The sequence below is a fragment of the Malurus melanocephalus genome, unplaced genomic scaffold (genome assembly GCF_030028575.1).
Source record: "Malurus melanocephalus ecotype Western Australia unplaced genomic scaffold, MMel_1.1 scaffold_986, whole genome shotgun sequence".
Taxonomy (NCBI): domain Eukaryota; kingdom Metazoa; phylum Chordata; class Aves; order Passeriformes; family Maluridae; genus Malurus; species Malurus melanocephalus.
The window spans coordinates 42,325-64,889 of record NW_026624218.1 but is presented as its reverse complement, the minus strand read 5'-3'; the positions used below and the strand labels follow the sequence as shown (position 1 = coordinate 64,889).

Below are 22,565 nucleotides of genomic sequence, written 5' to 3'. Positions count from 1 at the left end.
TGTCATCATGCTAGCAACGTGAAGAATCTCCACTTATTTATGGAATAACTGAACACCTTCCAGGAGCTGCTTCTTGCCAAGATCTGCTCTCAATTACATGGGTACCCTAAATGAAAGCTGGTTTACATTACTCTTTCTGCTAAAATATGTGTATTTTTTATACTTTGATTTCTCAGACGCCTTTTGTAAGGAAGAAAAACCCTATTTGCCAAATAGTTCCAGATACAGTATTAAGTACTTTGATAATATTTTCCCCATTATTAGAAAGAATTATTTGTCAATCATTTTTCATTTTATTAGATCTGTTTTTCCATCTCACACTACACATTCCTGGGATGATTATTCAGTGTTTATTTAGTTATTCAGAAGCAGAACCTCACAGTATGATGTTTTATCTTATTTCCACAAAACAGCTCATTTTTCTCTTTTGTGGGTGGAACCAACCCTTGATATCATTAATTACAGATGATTGTGTTGCTCCATTTTAGGTCAATTACTAATAGGTTTCTACCATCAGATTACTGATGTTCTACAAAAAACACATGGTCTAGTCATGGTAATTTATAATTTATCTTGTAATTTATCATGAAGAAATTTATTCCTTTTCACATTCCTGTAGAGTTCCTCCTTGTGAAGCTTAAAATATTGAATGTCACTTGGATTATTCATTGAGTTTTGATATAATATGGAAAAATTAAATGGAGCCATTAGTAGGGAGCAAACAAATTTATAATGAGAACATTTATGCTCTTGTATCTCAAACATCTAAAAATGCTGGCAATTTTTATACTTAAAGTAAAATATAAAGTATAAAGTATGAAGTATAAAGTATAAAGTATAAAGTATAAAGTATAAAGTATAAAGTATAAAGTATAAAGTATAAAGTATAAAGTATAAAGTATAAAGTATAAAGTAGAGCCTGGGTCCACAGATTTGACATATTAATACCAATTTGATTTACTAGCTTTTTTATATCCTGGATAATCCACAATTTTTGCTAACATATCAATCAAAACCCTCATCTACACTTCAAGATAAGTACATCCTCTGGAAAGCCTATTAGAACAACTTACTTTTATTTGTAAGCTGGATAATATTCACAACTCACTTCACATATGGTTTCATCCATGCCTGCCAAAACTATTAAAATGCTTTTAATGTTATAAAGCTGTGTCAACTGGTTATCACTGAAACTCCCAACTAAGTTTACATTTGGAATAAAAAGATTATTCAGATTTCATGGATTTGCATGTATGCCCTCATAGTAAAACCTTATGTCCCTGGTTCAACTTGTCCTTTCATTCTCATCAAATTTGTCTATGTGAACTTTTTGTGCTCACCCTTCTGGCTCAATTATTTTCAAACTCATTTCCTTCAAACATACATATAAACAACTCCGAAATGTTAAATGTGACCTATTTACTCTTTTATACATCCTTCTTACAAACCTCTTACAACCCCCCTTATGAGGGGCTGCATAGAAAGAAGCTGGAAAGTGAAAATGGTCTTTTTAAGAGTTAGAAATTTAGAGCAAGTCTTTGCTGGAAGGCTATTTACCACTCAAAAGATTAGGATATCCCAAATACTAGGGAAGAGAAACTTGATTAACAGATGAAAAGTGAGTTTTCAGGGACTGATTAGACTGCTTCGTTATTTTGTTAATACTTACTTAGTTGCTGGAAGAAAATCTCACTTTTCTAAGTCCTCATCATTGCATTTTTCAATTAAATGCCAGGAAAGTTGACATTACAAGGTTCTCAAAACCATGAGAGAGCAGATATGCTATTTCTAATGGATAACAGTGAAACCTAAAAACCCTCAGGTCTTCCTCATATGTTAACCGAATACTAAGAGTTAAGTCTGCCTCTTGTTCCTATCCTTAGAAATGTCAACAATCTGTAGCTCAGAGCTAATAAATCCTCACTGCTGGAGGAACTATTTGCAGCCTCTCTTTCAAGCTTTACATTTAAGATCTCTGCTGTGTGGATCCTCACACTTGTTGGTTCTACAAACATAGATTACCCATACACAGTTTTGTGTTTCCTGCTGTAACTAAACTTTTTTTTTTACTATTTTTTAAGCATTTTACATGACTTTCAAATGAAATACCTAAGCATTTACTCCTGGAGCTCAGAGATATATGAGTAGGTTTACCACACCAGCATATCAATTTATCATGCTCTAAGGCACTAGTCAACTGGAGAAGGAGCTCTGGTAGATTCTTAAGCTTAGTTAACTGACAGGAGAAAAGTGCAAATTTCCTGTTGTTGCCTCAGACACAAATGGTTTGCATTCTTTCCCATATTTCAGACATGCATCTTTTCAATAGCCAGTAGCTTCACAACTTTTTAAAACTAACATAATGCTAACTATAGTTTGCAGTAACCTGTGTAATACTGACACACCACTCTGAATTTTCAGATTTCAGAGGAGACTCACTCTAGAGCCAAGAAAATCTGTCCCTAATGCTTAAACATCTGCCACAACAATTTAAAATCGGATGCCTTTTTCCTTTCCCTTTTTGTTTTTTTTTTTAATTTTCAAATCTCACAGATAGCATTGGCCTGGAAGGGAAAGACAAACTCATTCCCATTTTTTCGTCTCTCAACATTCATAACTTTTGCATAGCTTTTATCCCTCTGTGCTAATATAATCACAGATAATGAGAAAGGTTTAGCACACATTTTGGCTTTACTTTCTTTCGGGCTTTGGAAGAAAATCATTCCAGCAATTTGTTAAAATTAAATAATGTAGCCAGTTCCCCAGTAGACTTTTGCCTGCCTTCATTTTCAAAATGAACTCTGATCAGACAAGCACTTTCACTAGTAATTCTTCCTCCGAGCCTCCTGACAGCCTGTGCTCCTCTGATCTGATTGTGTACATTCAGTGCAGTCCAGCAGAAGAGATCTTCTGTATGCTTGGCAGAAAGGATTTGGATTACTATACTTATGAGTCCTAATCCAGCCCATCTGCCATATGTTTTGACACACCCATAAATCCTCTAACCTTTCATAAGCAGTCTTTTTCATCTGAGGAAAAAAATGAGCACTGATTTAGATCAGATTTAATATCTCTCCTGCCTGCTAATAGGCAAGTACCATCACTGCAATTTTAGTCTTTGTGACTGTAGAAACATTTTTCATCGCCCTATCAAAATCTATCTGCATGATCTACCCACATTGCACATTTCCCTTTCCTTAAATCCTAATTCTTCACTTCATTTTACTGCCCTTAAATAAGGAACTGCAACAGATTTCTTCATTGGGCAGCCCCTGCCAAAGCTCAGTCATGACCTAAGTGATTTCCAAAGCATTTTCAAAAAATACTGCTCTTTTCACTTCGTTTTGTCCATTTCAAAAAGCAACATTAAATATGGCATGTGATCAAGACAGCCCAGATATCAAAATCATCACACACAAAGTGTTATTTTTAGAACTCAGGAAATGCAGAGATGAAAGAAGATTTGTCATCCGGCATTACTACAGGAATTTCTTTTCCAAATCAGAGCTCCTTAAAAATAGATTGGCTTGAAAACTGGGATTCCCAAAAGTAGTAAAATGCTGCCAGTTCACTAGACTGACAGTATCTTGTTCCCACAGTTGGTAAAGGTTCCTGGATAACAGCTCAGCCAAGCTGGAGCCAAACTAGAATTCAAAACATAACCCCACCAGGGATGAAGCTATTTGCAACATACCCTGCTGGGTCACAGTACTGACATGGAAGTGGCCTTCAATGCTTCCTAGTCACCTGCCCAGTTTGTTCCTGCTTGCATGACCCACTAAATGAGGTTTGCTCATATTCACTGGTGATACGACTAGCCTAAAGGTTTGCTTTTCCTCAGAGTTGGACCTCTGTCTACAGTTTGTCCAATACTGGGACCAACTGTACGAATTTAAYAACATTTACTTCTAGTGTGATGCCCCACACAATTCTTCTCCAACAAGGAAGCCAGTGCATTCATAAAACAGCTAAAGGTTATCTGTACATACTTTTATTGTAATTAACCTGTAGCACAAGCTAAACRGTCCTTATTGCTACTGACTTGCCTTACAATAATTTGACTTATTGATAACAACATTTAAAATTGCCAGTCTTACTCTAAAATCCTTAATCATTTAATATTAATCTTTAGTTACCAAAACAAAAAAAAAATAAATCAAATACCATAAAAATTAACCTCTCCACTGAAAAATAGTTTACAGGGGAAAAGCAAGACTGCATTAAGATCAGAAACTGCATGGATGTCTGGAGATAATACAAGAGCAGAAGAACTTGATAAGGACAGGAGAACAGAACTCAGCCTTGGAGAAGTAGTTCAAGTAAGCAAACTGAAGCCATGCAAAACACATGCAGGATGCCAACTCAGCTCGGCAAAGCTGACAAAGCAGAAGTTACGCAGAACAACAATATCACGCTTACCCAAGAGCGGAGAACAGCCACCTGAAGGACATTGAAGGCCACCAAAGAAAACACAAAGAACCATAAAAGGGTTTTGATAAGGGTTACAACTATGCAAAATAAAGTAATACATACATATCAAGTACGCAGCAATAGCTAAGGAATACGTCATCAGTGTATGATAAGAACTCTGTGTACCCAAAACTCGGGGCACTCGATTAGAGGAAGGATTCTCCAAGTGCCCAGCACTGCAATAAAGAATGCCTGCTTTGTAATACTCAAAACTGTGTTAGCAAGTTTCCATTTGGCCGATTTCAGTATGAGACTACAGGAGCTTGATAATCTGTTTGCATGATCAGTCAAAGGAAAGGCTTTCTCTAAGAAYACACAGCTAAATGCTGTGTGACGAYGGTGATGCTATAGATAGCCCCCCCCAGAGTAACTCCATCTATCTGCAGCAGCAAGAACTTTACACAGGAGGTTGGAAACCCACTGAGACCAAAAGACATTCCTGGACTGCCAGACTGTTCAGGGAAGGTGTCCCACACTAATGTTACCACCACACAGACAGGGGCTCATCATGCCTGCATTTCATTTAACAAGTATTGTCTCATCCAGAGGTTTTGCAGTGAAGGAAGGGTGCTGCACTTTCCATGCTAGACAAAACACTGAGAGCTCACTCAACATGCAAGTATCTTGTAAGGCAGAACTGGAATTCAAAATGTTTTTGAAGTAACAGAAATGTTCAGAAAAATAAACCTGTATAAAAGGCAGGGGCAACACTGATTGCTTAAAGCTACACAACTATGAGAAGTGGAACAAGTAGTGGCTCAGCTTCAAAGAAGCATAACAGATCACAAGCAACTCTTTTAAACCACTGCTAGAAAGGTAAACACTGTACAGAGAGTATACAAATGAAAGCACACTCTCAAAAGATAACGGAAGTAATCCTTCTACCCTACACAACACTAATAAATCCTGAAAGAGTCTGGATCCAAAACCAGTCTTTCAGAAATAAAAGGAACTGGATAGAGCAAGATGACAGAGTACTTTGTTTAAGTTCAAAGGGAATCAAAGAAAGATTCCAACTGTGCAAAATGGAACCAGTGTGCTTCTGTCACTGCCACATGGACTACAAGGAAGCAGGACAGTCTCACAAATGTGTGCCACAGCTGAGGTGGGCAGCACAGTTCAGCAGTACACTTGAACAAATTTATCAATAGGTCTGCAGAGCCCCTAGGAGAAAGTAAGCCTTGCCCCAGTCTCACTGGGAACGCAGAGGCTGTTCTGCTGCATTGCTGGCCTGTCCTCTTGAGTAACAAACACATGAAAATGAGTACCCACAGCTAAGGCTCACAATATCATTGATATCTCCTACATCACATTAATTACATCCCACCTGGCAAGGCAGTTTACTAGAGCCCTGCTTATTCAAATGGCCAGATATGCTTTTTTTTCTTCTTAACCAAGTTTGTTCTCCTCTTCTACGCAATGCTTAAAAAAAAAGAAACAAAGCATAAAATGGCTCTTAAGAGCACAGACTGCAATCCTACCAACCTACTGCCAAAAGTTAGAATGGCACATTTCAGGTTTCCTACACTAATAAGAGGGCAATAAAGGAAAATTAAAGCCTATGAGCTGGTTTATTATGCAGTGCAAAAAAACCACACATTGTAAGATTGTAAATAGACATGTACTGACTAAAAGATTTTATCAGCAAAAATGTCATTCAATCCCAAATTAACACTCTGGCAATGACTAAGCAACTTTACCAACTCAGTAGAATAAAGTCATCAATAACCAATTTCTGCACATGGGAAAAACAGCAAGTTGGCTCCAGGTTTGACAGAACAACCTCTCTAGGTATAATAGAAATCTATCAGCTGGAAGCTTATCAAGCTACAAGAGCCAGTTGCTACAGTGGATAACAGGATTCTAGAGGGAATCATGGATAACAAGCAGCATTTTCTGTGCAGGTTTTTTTTCATTTTTCTCTTTGCTTATTGAAAAAAATGAGGAGTTTTGGTTGTTTTATTTGTACTTTTAAAATATGTCAAAAGCACAAGCAGCAAGGTAGTCTTGAAACTACTTTGAAACTACAAAAATCTATTACAAATTTTAACATTTAATGGTAATTCTTCTAGTAAAGCTTAAAAACGTACAACATTTTGGAGAGGAATACAAATAGTAAGTCCATGCAAAACACAGAACCTGCTTATCAATTCAGAAGGTATTTTATACTATCAAGGAAGATTCATCTAAGATCAGACAAGTTTTTTTAAAATTTATTTCCTTTAAAAAATAAAATTTAAAGCTGATTTTTGTGGAGTTATTTTATTTTCAGATCTAGCAGTTTAGCAAGGTAAGGAAAAGATTATTAACTGACTCAGAACCTATCTGTGTGCCAAACTGAATACAGGCTATGTTGTAACTAAAAAGTTATTTTAAAAAAATCTCACTTTCCTTCTCCATCCACAAACTATATTTATTTATAAGAAGGATGGCCAAAAGACACTCAGAAGCAGATAAGTATTATGTTTGCTGTCAGTACCCTTTAGGAATTGGAATAAATTTAAATTTAAATAAAAATTAAGCCACTTACTAGACATTTATTACAGATGCAATGCTTATTATAAATAGCAGCCTGAAGGACAGCTCCCTGCAGTCTGGATGCAATCTCTTTGAGAGTGTGCTTTCATTTGTATACTCTCTATACAGTTTAATTACTCCTTTTTCTGTGCTCCACTAGGATCACAGTGCAAAAAAATGAGAAGAACAAAGAACCAGATAAGCTAAAGGCAACACAGCAATGAGTAACAGTCTTGGAAARCCTTAACAAAAGTGATTTAGAGCGAGAACTACTCAACTTCAAGATTCAAAGTCCCACCAACAGCAGATGAAAGGGAAATCACTAAGAATGCTGACAAATAGCAGGTCACCACCACTGACAAAAAGCTTTGTTTGCAAGGGTACTGACAGGAGCAGTAGACTTGTACTCTCAAACTCCTACTCAAAACAAGCCGTGTGAAGCACATTTACATGCCTCCTTTCTCACCTAATATAGCCTTGCCTCCGAAGTAGCTGTGAAGCACTAGCAATAAAATTCTGGATACATATACTCTTGAAAGTTTGAAGAATAATACATTGGAGGAAAAAAAAACAAGAAAAATCCCAACCAACAAAACAAACAAAAAACCCAATAAACAAACAAACAACACCTTATAAAAGAAATTAAATTAACAACCTTTGTAAGACCTGACCAGTAAGTACTGCAATCTTGAGAGGCAAGACTGGGAAAACTACCATTTCAATAACAACTTCATTTGTTCCTCTTTTTCATTAGATTGCTAGCTTTGTAATRTAATTGGTTATGGTCAAAGACTAATTTAAAGAAGAGAGACCTTGGTGTGTCCTACATTAATTACTGGGGAAGATTTTTGTATTCATTCCCTATTGAATACACTAAACGTAAATGGAAATGAATACCTATTAGAAAAGGAATAGAGAAAACAAATTAAACTTTTTGCAGCAAGCAGTCCTGGCTAACTACATAAGTAATTACTGCTCAATGATAGCAAAGAGTGTCACAAAGATATCACAGGAGTAAAAATGCAAAATGTAAGAATACTTAGCCAATAACTACAAGCACTTCAACAGAAAATTTCCTCAAAAGTATATTTGATAAAAATAACAGAATGCCTTGAATAGGATGTCCTCTGCTTTGTTTCCCTATACATGAAATATGAAGAAAACAATATAAAAAACATGTGTGTTAATTTCTTTCCACCCTTATTCTAGCTATCCTTTTAAGGCTTATTTAAAAGGATATTTAAGCATAGCCTTTAAAGAATACAAACTGCATTACTAGGGTCTGAATCAGAGACAGAGTCAAAGGTAAGGCAATTACTGATCTCCTTATTACAAAACCAAATCTTTAATAATTCAAATAAAGAGAAATTAAAAATGGTGAAGCAGAATATGGATGACAAAAGCTACTACATGATACAGAATGTCATTATTCTTCATTAGGTTAATGTGAAGAAATGAGGCACTTAGTAGCAATCTCAATACCAAGCTACTTCTCAACTATGCAGGGATGAAGTACTTAAAAGAGGTCAGTTACTGGTGCTGTAAGAGGTGTGCTGAAACCCCTTATCTGATTAAATTAAAACTTACTTGAAAACCTGCACAGTTATCTAGTTAAGCTTAAAAAAGATCATTAATATTTCCTGTGAGGTAATGATCTATGTTCAAATTAGTCTACCTGTAAAATAATCCAGTTTCTCTGAAGGCAATGAAAAATTACACACTCTTTTAGAAGTAAGGAAGAAATTTATTTTGTCTTAAATACATTCAGTACTGTTATCAAAACCTTTGTTTTAAATAAATTTCTCATTTTTAATAGGCAAAATAGAAAAAAGTGCAAAAAGAAATCAYGTTGCCTGCATGTACGCATCCATATTTACACACCAACACAGAGCTGGCCATGGTAATTCCTGGTTTGTCCAGGTCCAATGCATTGCATAGGTGTTTGGGGCATCAAGGACATAAATGCAACAGTCTTTTGTTAACATGGCTCTGGTGCAAACAGCCAGCTATTATTAAATTCATTCCAGTCTCACTAATGAGTGGAGTTTGGAAGTGCAGCATTTTCGAGCCAGAAAGAGATGATTTATAATGAGAAGTCACTCAGTAGGAAGGTTGAAGCACAGCAGTTCTCTCTGCAAGTTATCATAACAGAAAGCTGTTTAATGAGTGTGGGTTTCTTCAAGAATTCAAAGAAGGTGAGATTTGGAATAGAATGTGTTACATTATGCAAACACCCACATCACTAAACATACACTAAAACCACCAGAAGAAAAATTCTCAAAGTTGTTCCTGTCTTGAGTTTTTGGCTTGTTTTTAATAAGATCTTGCAAATGTAAAACATGGATTTGTAGAGATTAGCAGATAAGACACAATTCAGCATTAAAAAGTTAGCAAAGTTTAATGAACTAAACTAGGTTGCTTAAGGTCAGGCACTCCATAGTGAAAAGAAGAAAAAATTGTGCCCTGAAGCAAGACACTGTCTGGCAAAGACAGAATAAAAGAGCAGAGAGGCACCTTTCCTCAACAAGCTCAGGAGAGGCCTGGGTTATCTGCAGTGCTCCTTACAGCACTCTCCCCTGCAGGGGAGCACTAGGGGCACTAATGAGTCAAATTGAGTTACACACAAATGTGAACCCTCCCTTTAATCCACCTCCAGATTAAAGCTACATTCAGTCTCCAATGATTATTTAAAAATAAAAACATTTTCAGTAAACCATATGCCATAATCATCATGCATGTGATGGGAACATAAAGGCTTTGCATGCTAGAAACTATCCACTTGGGCTTTTAGATTAAATTATTGAGTTGCTAAGGATGGATGACAGCAAGAAGGTGGGAAGAAGTGGAGCACGGTMTGCCAGAATTCTTAAAATCACAATGTAGGCATAACTGACTCAGGTTGCATTTATTTTCTAACTAGTAAATTTAGACTGTGGCTTCTTGACAATGGAGGAATTTAAACATTATGATGCTTTGGGGACTTTTTTGTTTATTTTTCCTATTGTTTCCAGAGTGATGAGTTCCTTGTGCAGAGTGACGTTATGTCAGCCCAGTGGAAGGAACAGTGTATAAAAGTGGAAAGCTGAAGAAACTGATTAACTTTGTTAAGCCATGACTGTTACCACTGATGCCTATCAAAATGCGACTTCCAAGAATATCACTAGGACAGCTGCAACCTTGCCATGCATGGTGAAAAACCACACACCCATCCCTGCTTCTTCAGCAAACAGACTTGTACCAGAAACACTTACATGAGGACAATTATACCAGCTATACCTCAAGAAGTAACATTTCATTTTACTAAGTCTTGAAAAATAAACAAGTTCCGCTAAACAGAAGATACACAGTCTACATTAAAATGAGAAGCCCTTGAGCTATCATGCACAAAGAAGCATTACATGGCTACAAAATTCCCTCCCACCTGACAGCCTTAAAAATATTCATTCTACACCAGCTGCTTGTTTTTGGGGTCACAGTAAAGGCCCAAACTCCTGAATTTTCCCGAAAGCTGTGTGACATATTTCATTGTCGCTTGAAGTACATACATCTTCATCTTCATGATAATCCTCCAATACTAGGATGAACTTCACTGCTCATGTTTCTCTGCAATTCAAACCATCTGCCCAACCCACAGATCCTTCACCAACTTATCACTGTCCTGTCAAAAGCACCTTTAGTCTTCCTATGAAACCTTCTTCATTTGATGGTATAGTTACCCTTAAATCACCCCGAAAAGTGGAGATTCTTCAAGATTTTGCTGTAAGTACCATGACCAAATGCACTTTAGAACAGATCAAGATGATGTTTCTGTCACAAGCTCTGACAGATATACTGAATGATACTAAGCAGATTGCTTAACCACATTCTGTCTCCTTTTGCTCTAATCCTTCCATACTGCCTCTAAATACAAATATTGTATTTCTAACTGTAGTACCAATTTGTAATTATGCTTTCTATGGAGTTTAAGAAGGTTCTACCCCTACATAAGGATCAATTATACAAATAATTAAGCACTACAGACAGCAGCGAAGCCTTTTACTATGTGATCTGGAAATTTTCATCCAACATGCTTCTGTTGCATATTTATCCAGCCTAAGTAGGAACTTTCAACAACTTTATTTTCATCTTTCTTTGCCCCTAGCTCCTTTCTCTGTTTGCTTCAGTGAAATATTATCCTGAAATGCAATGGTGCTTTTCAAAATGGTGCTGTCCACCACTTCATACCCAGAGTGTTGTAAAATCTAACACAATTGAACACTGCATCCTAGGAAGCTCATGTACAATATTCAAAGTCACAGAATGGTTTGGATTGGCAGGAACCTTTAAAGGCCATCTAATTCAACACCACTGCAATGAGCAGGGCCTTCTTCAACTAGATCAGGTTGCTCAGCAGAAAAAACCTCAGAAGTTGTAAATCATTCACATACACTTTGCCACTCGATGAGCAAAATACATTTCTTGGCATTGCTTAGRGAAAAAAAAATGAGAATAACTTTTAAAGACTAGGAATGATCACACTTTATGGATTTACCTGGCTAGCAATATTCCTTTTACTGATGAAAAGTTTGATTGAAAAGACTAACATTTTAAATTATGTACCTACAATTTTCATTAAAATTCTTTCTTATTTACACAAGAATGAAAAATCATTAACCAAAATACATGCAGCGACAGAAATGGTAACGGCTACATTTTTCAAGAGTCTCTATGGAAGGACCTTGAAGTTATTCCAGTTATTAAAAACCACCTTTTCCACAATTCTAAATTTCCACATATCTAAATAGAAACTAAGCTGTAAAGACTACCCTGTAGTGGTATTTATAGTTATTTGAAACAACCTCTATTAGCATTGTTGGGTTGTTTGTCTGAGGTGTTTTCTGAGATTAATGTTTTTAATACTAAAATGATGAAAACAATGAAAATTATAAAAGCATAACAATGCCACAAACCAAGCATCACAAACCATTTTTAATCAGTTACCAGCTTGAAAGCATCAACATCTCAAACATTTGACATGCTTTAAAGCAGAGGCTCCACAAAAACCATCACTTTTTCAAGGCTAATCTCCAAGTTCCTTAGAAACCCTTGTCTTACTTTCACAAACAGAAGAATTGGGCAACTGGACTTTTCTTTCAGAAGACAAYGTGTTTTCCTTCCTTTTGTTCATCAACTTTCCAGAATCATGGAAACACTCTCCTTTTCAAGGAGAAAACCAGAATATCCATGTTTCAGTCTCTACTCACTATCTGTGACAGACTCCAGACAACACAGACACTCTCTTCCAGACTCCCATCAGGGCACATGATTTGAGTCCTCTGTTTTGGAGGAGACCTGAGCTCTGCTATCTACTGAATAAGCATTTTTGTATCTGAGCACATTCCCATCACTCAGAGTTCACTGTGTGTACAGTGAACACACACAAACATAAGAAAACATCCTGAGGACAGGGAAGTAAAGATGCATGCTTGGACAGGCTTTACAAACACTCTGCACATAAATTGGTAGGCGTATGACTAAAAGGGGTACAGATGGCATGCAGGGACGCAATTCAATTGCAAGCAAAAGATGAACAGGACATTAAGACACAACTTTTGTACTTGGTAATGCAATAATACAGGACCAACTGTGTCTTTACCTCCTCCTTTGCCTCTTGGCCAAGGTTTACATACTTTCCACATATCATAAGTATAAACAAAGAGGAGTCCAAACCAAGAGTTAAATTATGAAGAACACCTCCAACTGCCTGGAACAGACCTCCCTTGGATTAGAGCATTAACAGCTGGGGCTGACTTCACTTCTGTCAAACCCACAGTCAGCCTTTGAATCTTATCACAGAAATAACTGGAAGCCTAGCAGACCCACTTAATTTCAATTTTTGTTATTTGCTTTCTAAAATCCCAGTTTAAAGAGGTTTACATTCTTAAGCACCAGCCAAAACCATGATGACTATGTATATCAGYTTGGTTTAGGGTTTTTTCCCATGAAAACTGAGATTCTCCCTGGGACAGATGTTACAAGTGTATAATTCACTGCTCACTGTCTACTGTTCCTCTATGTTTTGCTAAAGGGCTGAGGCTTCTCAAAAGAGCAAGCTGGTTGCTTGTCTTACCAGGCAATTATGCACTGGTTCCACTGAGGAAGGAGAAGGCAGGAGGATCTCAGAGAACACCAAACTGGTAAATGCTGCTGCAGTGCAGGGGTCAACAGGGAAAGCTGTGGGAACCAATGAACTATAAGGATGGAAATAGGAGGCTTGAGAGAAGGAGGGACCTACAACTCAGAGGCAAATTAAGACTTTTCTAGAGACCTAGAGGAGACCACAAAGATCCAACAAGGGAAAAATAAGACGATTTTCCCTTGCAAGGATGACAGAAGACCAGGATGAAACTGCTTTCATACACAATTATTTGAATATTCACCACCCAGCATATCTGCTATCTCTTTCATGAGATTCTGCTTTATTTTAATATCTGTATTCAAAAAAAAAAAAAAAAAAAAACCTAAAAAAGTTTTAAAGAATCCAAAAATATTTTTAATGAAAATATCAAGACAGGACATTTCTCAGAACTCTGAGATCTAAGCTGGCCTAAGATCTAAGCAGAAAATGCTAAGAAAATTGACACACTATATGGAACCGCGTGAGGTGCCTTCTTTCTCAAAATGCAAAGAGGTGCTTTCTTTTCTACTCTCAATAAACTATTGCTTCTATATGGAGGTTCCCCTTTGTTCTAAAAATGCCACTGACCCTGAGAGAAAGAAACCTCATTGAATAAAAGACCAACTTGTCTGTATAGGAGATTTGATTTTTTTAAATGGAACAGATCAACTAACATACAGCATTTTGAAACTCACAGCAAAAACCTTCCATTTCTCTATGATCACAAGCAAAACCCATGTAGGAGAGAGCAGAGATTAAAAAGCATGCCCAGAAAGCCAGATTGTCTTTGTCTGGGATCCAAGCTAGGACACACTCCTGGGAGGGTTTCCTCCAGCCCAGGACTGCAACCTGAATGTGCAGGATGTTGAGTATGCTTGTTCATGACCTTTCCTTCCCTACCAATTCAGTTATTGCTTTTCAATAATGTAGAACATTAAGGATTTTGTAGGAATAAAGCTCTTTTCTGGAAAGGAACACAGATGACTAAAAAGTGCTTGAGCTTTGTTTTTTGAATACCCTAGTTTGTTCCATTTTACTCTGAAACTACCTGAAAGCTGTACTTTAGGCCAATCTACCTGTCTTTTGAGTATCTGCTAACTATTTACAGAACCAGATAGCAGTGGACTCGCAGCAGGGTGGTATCCAACCTTTTCTGATGATGCAGCTACTATTGCTAGAACATTTGCTAACTTCTTAGAAGGCAGATTTTCTTTTATCCCACGATTGTAATTCATGCAGAATTTGTATTTTAAAATGTTATTAATGCTAAGCATGCTGTCCTCCTACAGCTACAACCTGGAAATGTTATTTTACAAAACAACAGTGAGAAAGGAAAGGTTTTCTTTTGTATGTTAAAATATGGACTTCCAAAGTCTGAAAAGAAATAAAAATCAAAAAATGCAATATGGCTTGCAAAAATTTCAGCATTGTTTATCTCATGTTGTCTTTCTGTGACAACATAGACACTGAATAGGAAAAGGCCTGTGAAATTGAGAGCATGCTTTGAAGAAAAATCCATTTAGATGAAGATTTATGGATATATAAGTATGGTTAGAAAAGGGAAAGAAGCAGCTAAGATACATTTTATTTTTGAAATTTCATTTAACAAAGAGTGTGCTCCAGACAAGTCACTTTGACACCTCAGTACAAACAGGTTTTAGTGCCATCTAGCTAATGCTCAAGTTAACTTGCATCATTGCACAAGGATCTCTGTTTTCCTGCAAATATCCCTACTTCAATTTAAAGAAAAGGAAAAAAAGTAGAGAAGTGGCATATTGTTTTTTCTTCAGATCCATCAGYGTGTTGAAGCATAAAGAATTTGGGTTGTTCTTGAAATACTTGAGCTTTGATGTATTTATGTGAGGAATGTTAAAAATGTAACCCGTGAAACCCTTTGTGCTGTGACTGAGTTCTTGATCTGTACAGATCCACATGACTGAGTACTTTAAAAACTGCTCTTGCAAGTATAAACATATTAGGTGTCATTACACAACCCCTCTGTTTAATTATTTTGTGCCATACATTAATGGAAGAGTTGAGACAAAGAAAAAAAAGGAAGAACAATAAAGGAAGATAATTTCAAATTGTTTTAATTAATGCAAAGAGTATTGATTTATAGAGAAAATAAATTTGTAAAAGCAAGTGAAGAATATATTTTGAAGAATGGTATACTTTAAATCCTCTGAAACTTTTTTTTTGCCTCTGCCACAGTATAGGTTTCCATATAAGAAAAGATATTTGCAGTCCTGAACATGTAATTGTGACTGTGTTAACACCAACTAAAAATGCGCAAGCTCTTTCTAAATTTTAATCAAAACTCTTCAGATTAAAATAATTTGGCAGGCTGACACTTCTCCATCACAAAACAGATGGGAGGAAAAATGGTTTCCTTTGACTCAGCAGTGTGATTTTAAATCTCTAAAAATAATAATGGCCCAGTTTTAAATCTTTCTGTTTAGAACTAACAGACGAGAGACAATATATCTGCTAAATTATCCCATTGAAAGTCTCAGAAAAGAATAAATCTATAACCAAAATATGCTTGTTTTCCTCTGCACTGTAACTGCATTTTGGATTGCAGACTGTGAGAGCATGCAAAATGAATATGCTCAGGGAAAAAACCATCAGCAATTACAAAACTCTGTTAGTGAAGTGAAAAGCAAACAAACAAACAAACAAACCCACCAAGAAGTTCCAAAGTTGTAAAAGCACCAAATACAAAATTGATAATCATTGTACCCAAGACCAAATGTAGGTGCTAGGTAATTCTGCAATAAAGTAACCCTATTAATCCTATGTTCTTTTTTTGGTAATATTTAAGTAACTTCCCTTCACATACCTAGCAAAACTTTTTACTGGTAGTTTAACAGGCTTCTCAAAGGGCATTGCAAAACTTTACAGAAAGGATATCCTGAAAAATAAGAAACGCCACTTATTATAACACAGGTGGGATTAAGGAACTTGCTCCTGAGACCTGCTGTGTTTCTTCCAGTTGAGCAAAAGCAGCATGCAAAACCTTGCTCCAGCAAACTGCTCTTTCCTTCCCCGCTCTCCCATGTCAGTCCCAGCTCTTCCTGGGACTCAGCTGGATGACCTGCTAGAACAACCAATTACAATCTCCACAACACCTAAAGAGCCTACAAATTTTTCATTTATTTGGTTTGGGGTTTTTTGGTTTTTTTACCATTGCAATTGTAAATTTATTTGGCTGAATAAAACAACTGTTCTTTATCTGACCATGATACTTTCCAACTGACAATAACCATCAACTTACCCAAGCTGATCCCCTTTTGTCAACTAACAACCTTAATTGTTTCATTAACATTAACTGCTTAGGGATAAGCCTGAAGTTTCCAGCAGAGTCTAAAGAGGGTTACAACAGCTTTAAGAAATCTAAGCTTAGCTTTTGGGGTGGATAAGAAAATGAAGAACGAAGGAAGCTACTTGGAGATATTTTTGCTTGGCTAATCATCTTTGAAGTCAAAAATTTCCCCTAAGCCTTCACTACTCTGTACATCTGAACTATAAAGAGACTGACAAAAAAAAGCACTACTGGATATGTCTAATTGGTGTTTTCACAGCCATAACCACACCTTCTCAACAGTACTGTCCATATAAAGGAAGATATTACAAGGATGTGAGCAACTGAAAAATCAGTGAGGAATGACTTCTATAAATCAAGAGTCCCAGTCACTGACCCAACATATGACTGATCTCAAAGGGCCCCCACATTCCTCCACTGCATCTTGAAAATAAAACACACAGTGAAGAACACAAAGAGAAATTTAGAACAGTTAGCATATGATTGATATGAAAATATTGAAAGCTACTGAATGTCTACAATAGTACTTTGTAAAGCAGCATCTCTCCATGACCAGCCAGTTGTTCTCACAAGCCTTCTGGGACACTGCTGAGTCCACCTTTATACCTAGACAGAGGAGTGCACATGGTACTTGGCCATAAAGCACTGTTCATGGACAATTAATAGTAATAATACTGTTTTTTCACATAATACTTTACCCTGGAAACCAAGTTAAAATAGGAATATGACCCTGCAAAGTGTAACATATATATCTGGGAACGTAAAGCCTGTTTTAGGAATTAGCTTAGCTTTTCTTACCTTCTCATGTCCATCTTAGATCCTACTTACAGTGACAAGTATAGCCATTGAGTAACTAGAAAGAGCGCATACAAAACATTGCTACCTTCCAAAAGTTTATTGTAAGACCCCACTATTGAGGAAATACTTCATTAACAACTTAAAGCAATGGTGGACATGCTTTTTTTCTAAAACGTAACAAGCACTTTGTACACATTAAACATAGTTTTGTGTGAATATCTAAAGATTAACAAATTACAGAAATTATTACAAAAATGATTGCCCAACCTCAGTTTTTCCACAATGACTGAAAATGATCAGCATGTGTTAATTCCATTGGCAACACTGACATTCTTAAAGACACGTTCTTCTCTGTTGACCGATGAGATTAGACAACTTGTCCAGTGGATTAAAGTAATTGTATTAATTCCTAGATAAATATGTTTAATGGGAATTCTGCCTGGTTTGCCCATCATGGCTGAGCTGAGGCACTTCCATCAGGTTGTCAATCATATCCTGATAGGCTTTCAGGATTCAGGACCCTGCTGGGGAAAGCTGGGTGGTGCTTTATCAGGTGCAGCACTCATACCTAGAGCAGGAGGAAGGAAACAGCAGGGGAGGCAGTGGGCAATTCTGCGGAATCTGACCTTTCCCTTTGTGCATCAACTTGGATTTTTGCCTTGTCCCAGGTGGCCAACAGTCATGGTCTTTTATAGAAATCTTTTGTAAAGTATGTGTGAAGTGTTCCTGTGCCAGTTCCTAATGGATTGCACACCTGGCATAACAGGCAAACATGGTCCACATGAGGCCCCAGATTTACACACCAGAGAAGAAGCCTGTACAGGTGGAAACAGCCAACTCTTTAAGAGAAATCCTCCATTGTGCCAAACGAACTTAGCTCCAGCAAAGACTGAACTGCTCATGAACAACTGCAAGACCTGTTGACRGAAGTATGGAGACAGAACAGGTTTTCATAACACAGTGGCCATTGCAGCAGATAAAGCATGAATGAAGAAAGTTACCACTGAACAGCACAGATATTTCCTCCACGAACTATGAGATATATATGCAAATCAAATTTCTTGAAAGACTAATGTATTTCCAATCTTTACATTTCTTTCTTAGTGGTTTTTGTAAATTATACAATTAGACGAAACTGACTTGGGTCTGGTAAAGTTCATAACGTACATAAAAAAACTGGAAGATCTACCACTTAGTTCAACTGGCATTCCCCTTGAAGATTCTGAAATTCTTCAAACACCAGGCCTTTTCTTGACACCATTTAATCTTCAAACTTTTAAGACTGAATATTCCATATACCTTTCTTTCTGATTAAGTCCGATTGGGGAAAATTCTCAGTAAAGGATTCTCACAGACACAAGAGATGACTTCTAAAATTGTTGGTCTCTTAGAAATTTAATAAAAGGACTCCATTCATACTTGAAACCTGAAACACAAATAGAGTACATCCTTCAAGGAAGAGGAATTTACACCATAAATACCATTTACAGAAAATCCCATCACTTTCTATTTCTTACCCTGAATTCTAGTGAGCTGTTTAACTGTACTGCTTCTGAAAATGTACCAATAAACATATAGCAAACCAGCCTATAGAAATCAAGCTTTTCAGAGGATAGCTACTTGTGAAAATCATGGAAACAGTCTACTATTATTATTCCTAATCCACAGAAAAGAAATCTAGASAGAATAATGAACACATTTAGGGTAATAATGGGTCAATGGTAGAAGCTGACAGAACTTGACATTCTCAGAAATCCTTCTCACCTTGCAAGAGCAGTTTAATGCCTGTTGGTAAACACAGCACAGAGAAACTATTTTAACACAGATAGTAAAACAGAGAGGCAAAAAGGCAAATATTTTCAGATATCTCAGGGGAAAATCTACATTTTGAAGCACTGCCCTGGGAGATAAACATTCTTTTTTCCTGGCAAACTTTGGATAACCAACTACAAGAATCAAAATCACATTTTCCTTTTCCTAGTCACATTTTCTAGAATTGACAAATGTTTCTATAACTATTAAGAAAACAAAGTAAAATGAAATTTATTACTTTTATAATATTAGAGCATTAAAAAACTGCTAGCCATTTTCAAGAAGCATTTCCTGCAACTACAAGCAATTATTTTACTTTTACAGCAAAAAGGAGTAAATTTTCTTTGAAAACTCAGAGGAAGCTTCAGAAAATCTATAAGGGATTGAGAACTTTGATCAAGCAGCCACAGAATATATTCTATCTTAAACATTACAAGTAAGCGAAAAAAGAGGGGAAAAACAATTACTAATTATCATCTCGGTAACATTTTTAAGCAGGCTGGCAAAACCAAAGGATTAAGTGACTCTGTGTCAAACAAAAGATTAAGTATCACTCCTTCGGATTGATTCACAAATACTAGAAAACTTAGAGAACATTTTTARTAGCTACTGTAAGTATTTAAAATTTTGACTATAAACTGGAGAATCTTTCATCTAATTGATGAGAATTTCTCTTCATACTGTAGAAAATGAACTTTCATGTACATAAGATCCAAACTTTCCCAAAAACTGTACACAGACTGTTGGTTTGGAATTCCCATACAAAAGCAAGAGAATGCAAATTATGAGAGAATATAACATGACTTGGATAATAGTGAGCACATTCTGTATGGGGAGGACTAGTTTCGCAGCAATTGGAGCACTGCCTCTAAAAATTAAAAAATCAGACTGAAAACACACCTTCTCACAAATCCTATTCCATTATTTGTTTCTGGATATTTTGAATGAGGAAGGGTTTGCATATCAGTGATGAGGACTAAAAGAAAATTTTGTTCTCAATTCAAATGTTCCAAAACAATACTTCCCTACTTCTGCCTACTTCTGCCTTTGTGGAGTAGGAATATGCATCAACATTCCATAAAAGCATATGTATTTCTGGAGGAGTGTGAAAGAAACAAACAATAAATTTATAACCCATCTACACACAATTAGTTTGCAAACACTAGCATTAATGAAGCTGCTTTCCCCTGAATGCACGTACCATGGCAAGAAACTTCGTGCCTGATACAATGCAGTTTGTCAGAACTCAGAATGTGTTGCTGCTGCTTGGATCTTCAGTAGCTAAAAAGGTGCTCCTGAACTATTTTTGTCTCAGAGAAACTTGTCTCTTTTCCATTCCTATTAYAATTTTAATGAAGCTTGTAAGTGCTTCACCTTTGAGAACATTGTTCCCCTGTCAAATTGACTTCTCCTTCACTGATGGACACTAAAGTAGAGAAAGATGGACAGAAATACCAAGCATATTAATGTAATCTGTGTGTCTTTTCAAATAGGCTTACACTGAAACTAGTTTCGGACAACACCATCCAGAGATTGTTAACTTGCTAAAGATCTTCCATGAAACAGAAAATTAGCAAGTTTTATCTATCGTTCAGGAATACTAAACCTGTTTTCCATCACCTTATGCACTGTGCTGAATTTTGACCCCAACAACTTTTATAATTGGGCTATAAACTCTAGAAATAAGTTAGGAACCAACATCTGTTTGTTGAGGCCACTTTAGGAGGACACTGGGAGGAAAACATTAACAATTTTATTTTGTTGAATAGGTAGGGAGAAGTTAACACCGGGATGGCTAAAAATGCCAAGGTTCAAGTTTTATCAGGAAAGGTCTTGAAATTAAATTCCTTCTGGAGTACAAAATAGAATTTTGTACTCCACCTCTCCTTCCTTAAGATTTACATTTTTATAGGACATGTTTCTTCTGACAAAGCATGGAGGTAAAGACAAGCATGAAGATATCAGACTGTGAATTAGGAATACATTCCACTTCCACAGTTTATCTGGTTTTATTTCTCATGATGATAAACCTTTCCAATCTGGTTCTTCTCACACCATATAAAATGCTTCCATCTTAATTTAAAGGAATATTCCCATAACTTCTTCTCTAAGAGAAGTTCATTCTTGAATTTTCCTGTTCTCATTACTAGAAAACATGAAAAAGTCCCTTCAAGCATTATATTTATATTATTCAATTATTTATAAATTAACAGTCAACTCTGCTATCATTATGCTAAACTTGCATATTTTGTTTTCTGGCTTCCCTTATTAAAGAAAAAGTATCTAGCTCATGATTTTATGCTGCTTTTGTATGGTTTCTAACTTTTTTTATACAAGATTATCTCACATGGAGAAAATTCCAAATAAAAGTTTTCGCTTTTAAATAATAAAATGTTATATACCAAGAAATAACTTCATTATTGCATTATGGCAGAATAACACAGCCCACAGAATCTATTTCAATGACAATTTCTCTCCTAACACAGCAACCGGACATTCAGGTTGAATTCACTGATCTTTATCTTTAGGAAGATATGGCAGGACACACTTTCACAATTAGCATCTTCAAATTATTCCTCTTCTAACATCTGGTTTGTATTTTGCAACACCACCACCCAGAATTTCTTTACACAGTTGTCCTTTTTTTCAAACAAATCCCCTGCATTAACTAGCATTTTCTTCAAACAAATTTTCATATCCATTTTCAGCAGTAGTTCCAAAATCGTTGCATATATCCTCATAGAATACAGGACTATAAACACTCTTTAATGCAATCGCAAGGGCAGCCTTCTGAAGCAACTGCTAATAGCATTAAGTTAGCAATACTTTGAAATGTTAAGTGGAAGATAGGAAGGGCAAAGCTATATCCTGACTTTATGTATGGTAATTATTTCTACTACATAAGTGAACATCTGTGATCATTAGTTTTAAATTACAATTTCTTAGAAGAGAAACACTGATGTCTTAAAGCCACTTTGAAATTGCACATCATTAAAATTAAGTCCCCCCTCACAGTTCCAGAAGTGTATTTGAGCACAATAGAGCACCTATTAAATAAACATTTGGCAGGATAAAAATTGCAGCAGATGGACAAGGTGCAAAGAGGCACAGGGGTACAGTCTAAAATGCCAAAACAAAAAAAAATAACCCACCCTTTTCAGATCCTCTGTTCTAAAAAAAGGATACAGAATCACAGAACATGCTGAGTTGGAAGGCACTCACATGGATCACCAAGATCACCTCACCCTGCACAGCCCTATCCCCCAGAGTCACATCATGTGCCTGAGAGCATTGTCCAAATGCTTCTTGAAATCTGTCAGGGTTGGTGCTGTGACCACTTCCCTGGGGAGCTGCTCCAGTGCCCAAACACCCTCTGGATGAAAAACTTTTCCTAATATCTACCAGCCAACTAATGGCAGAATATATCAACTTACCAAAAATACTGATAGATTTAAATTTCCACAGCTACTGACATTATCAACGGGGGCG

At 36.4% G+C, this 22,565-nt stretch overlaps 1 protein-coding gene across 1 annotated transcript in view; it reads right to left on the bottom strand.

The window, feature by feature from the left end:
- TMTC2 (transmembrane O-mannosyltransferase targeting cadherins 2) overlaps window positions 1-22,565 on the bottom strand; it is a gene marked incomplete at its 3' end in the record, with an annotated part of 95,636 nt that overhangs the window by 59,376 nt on the left and 13,695 nt on the right. The window lies entirely within an intron of this gene.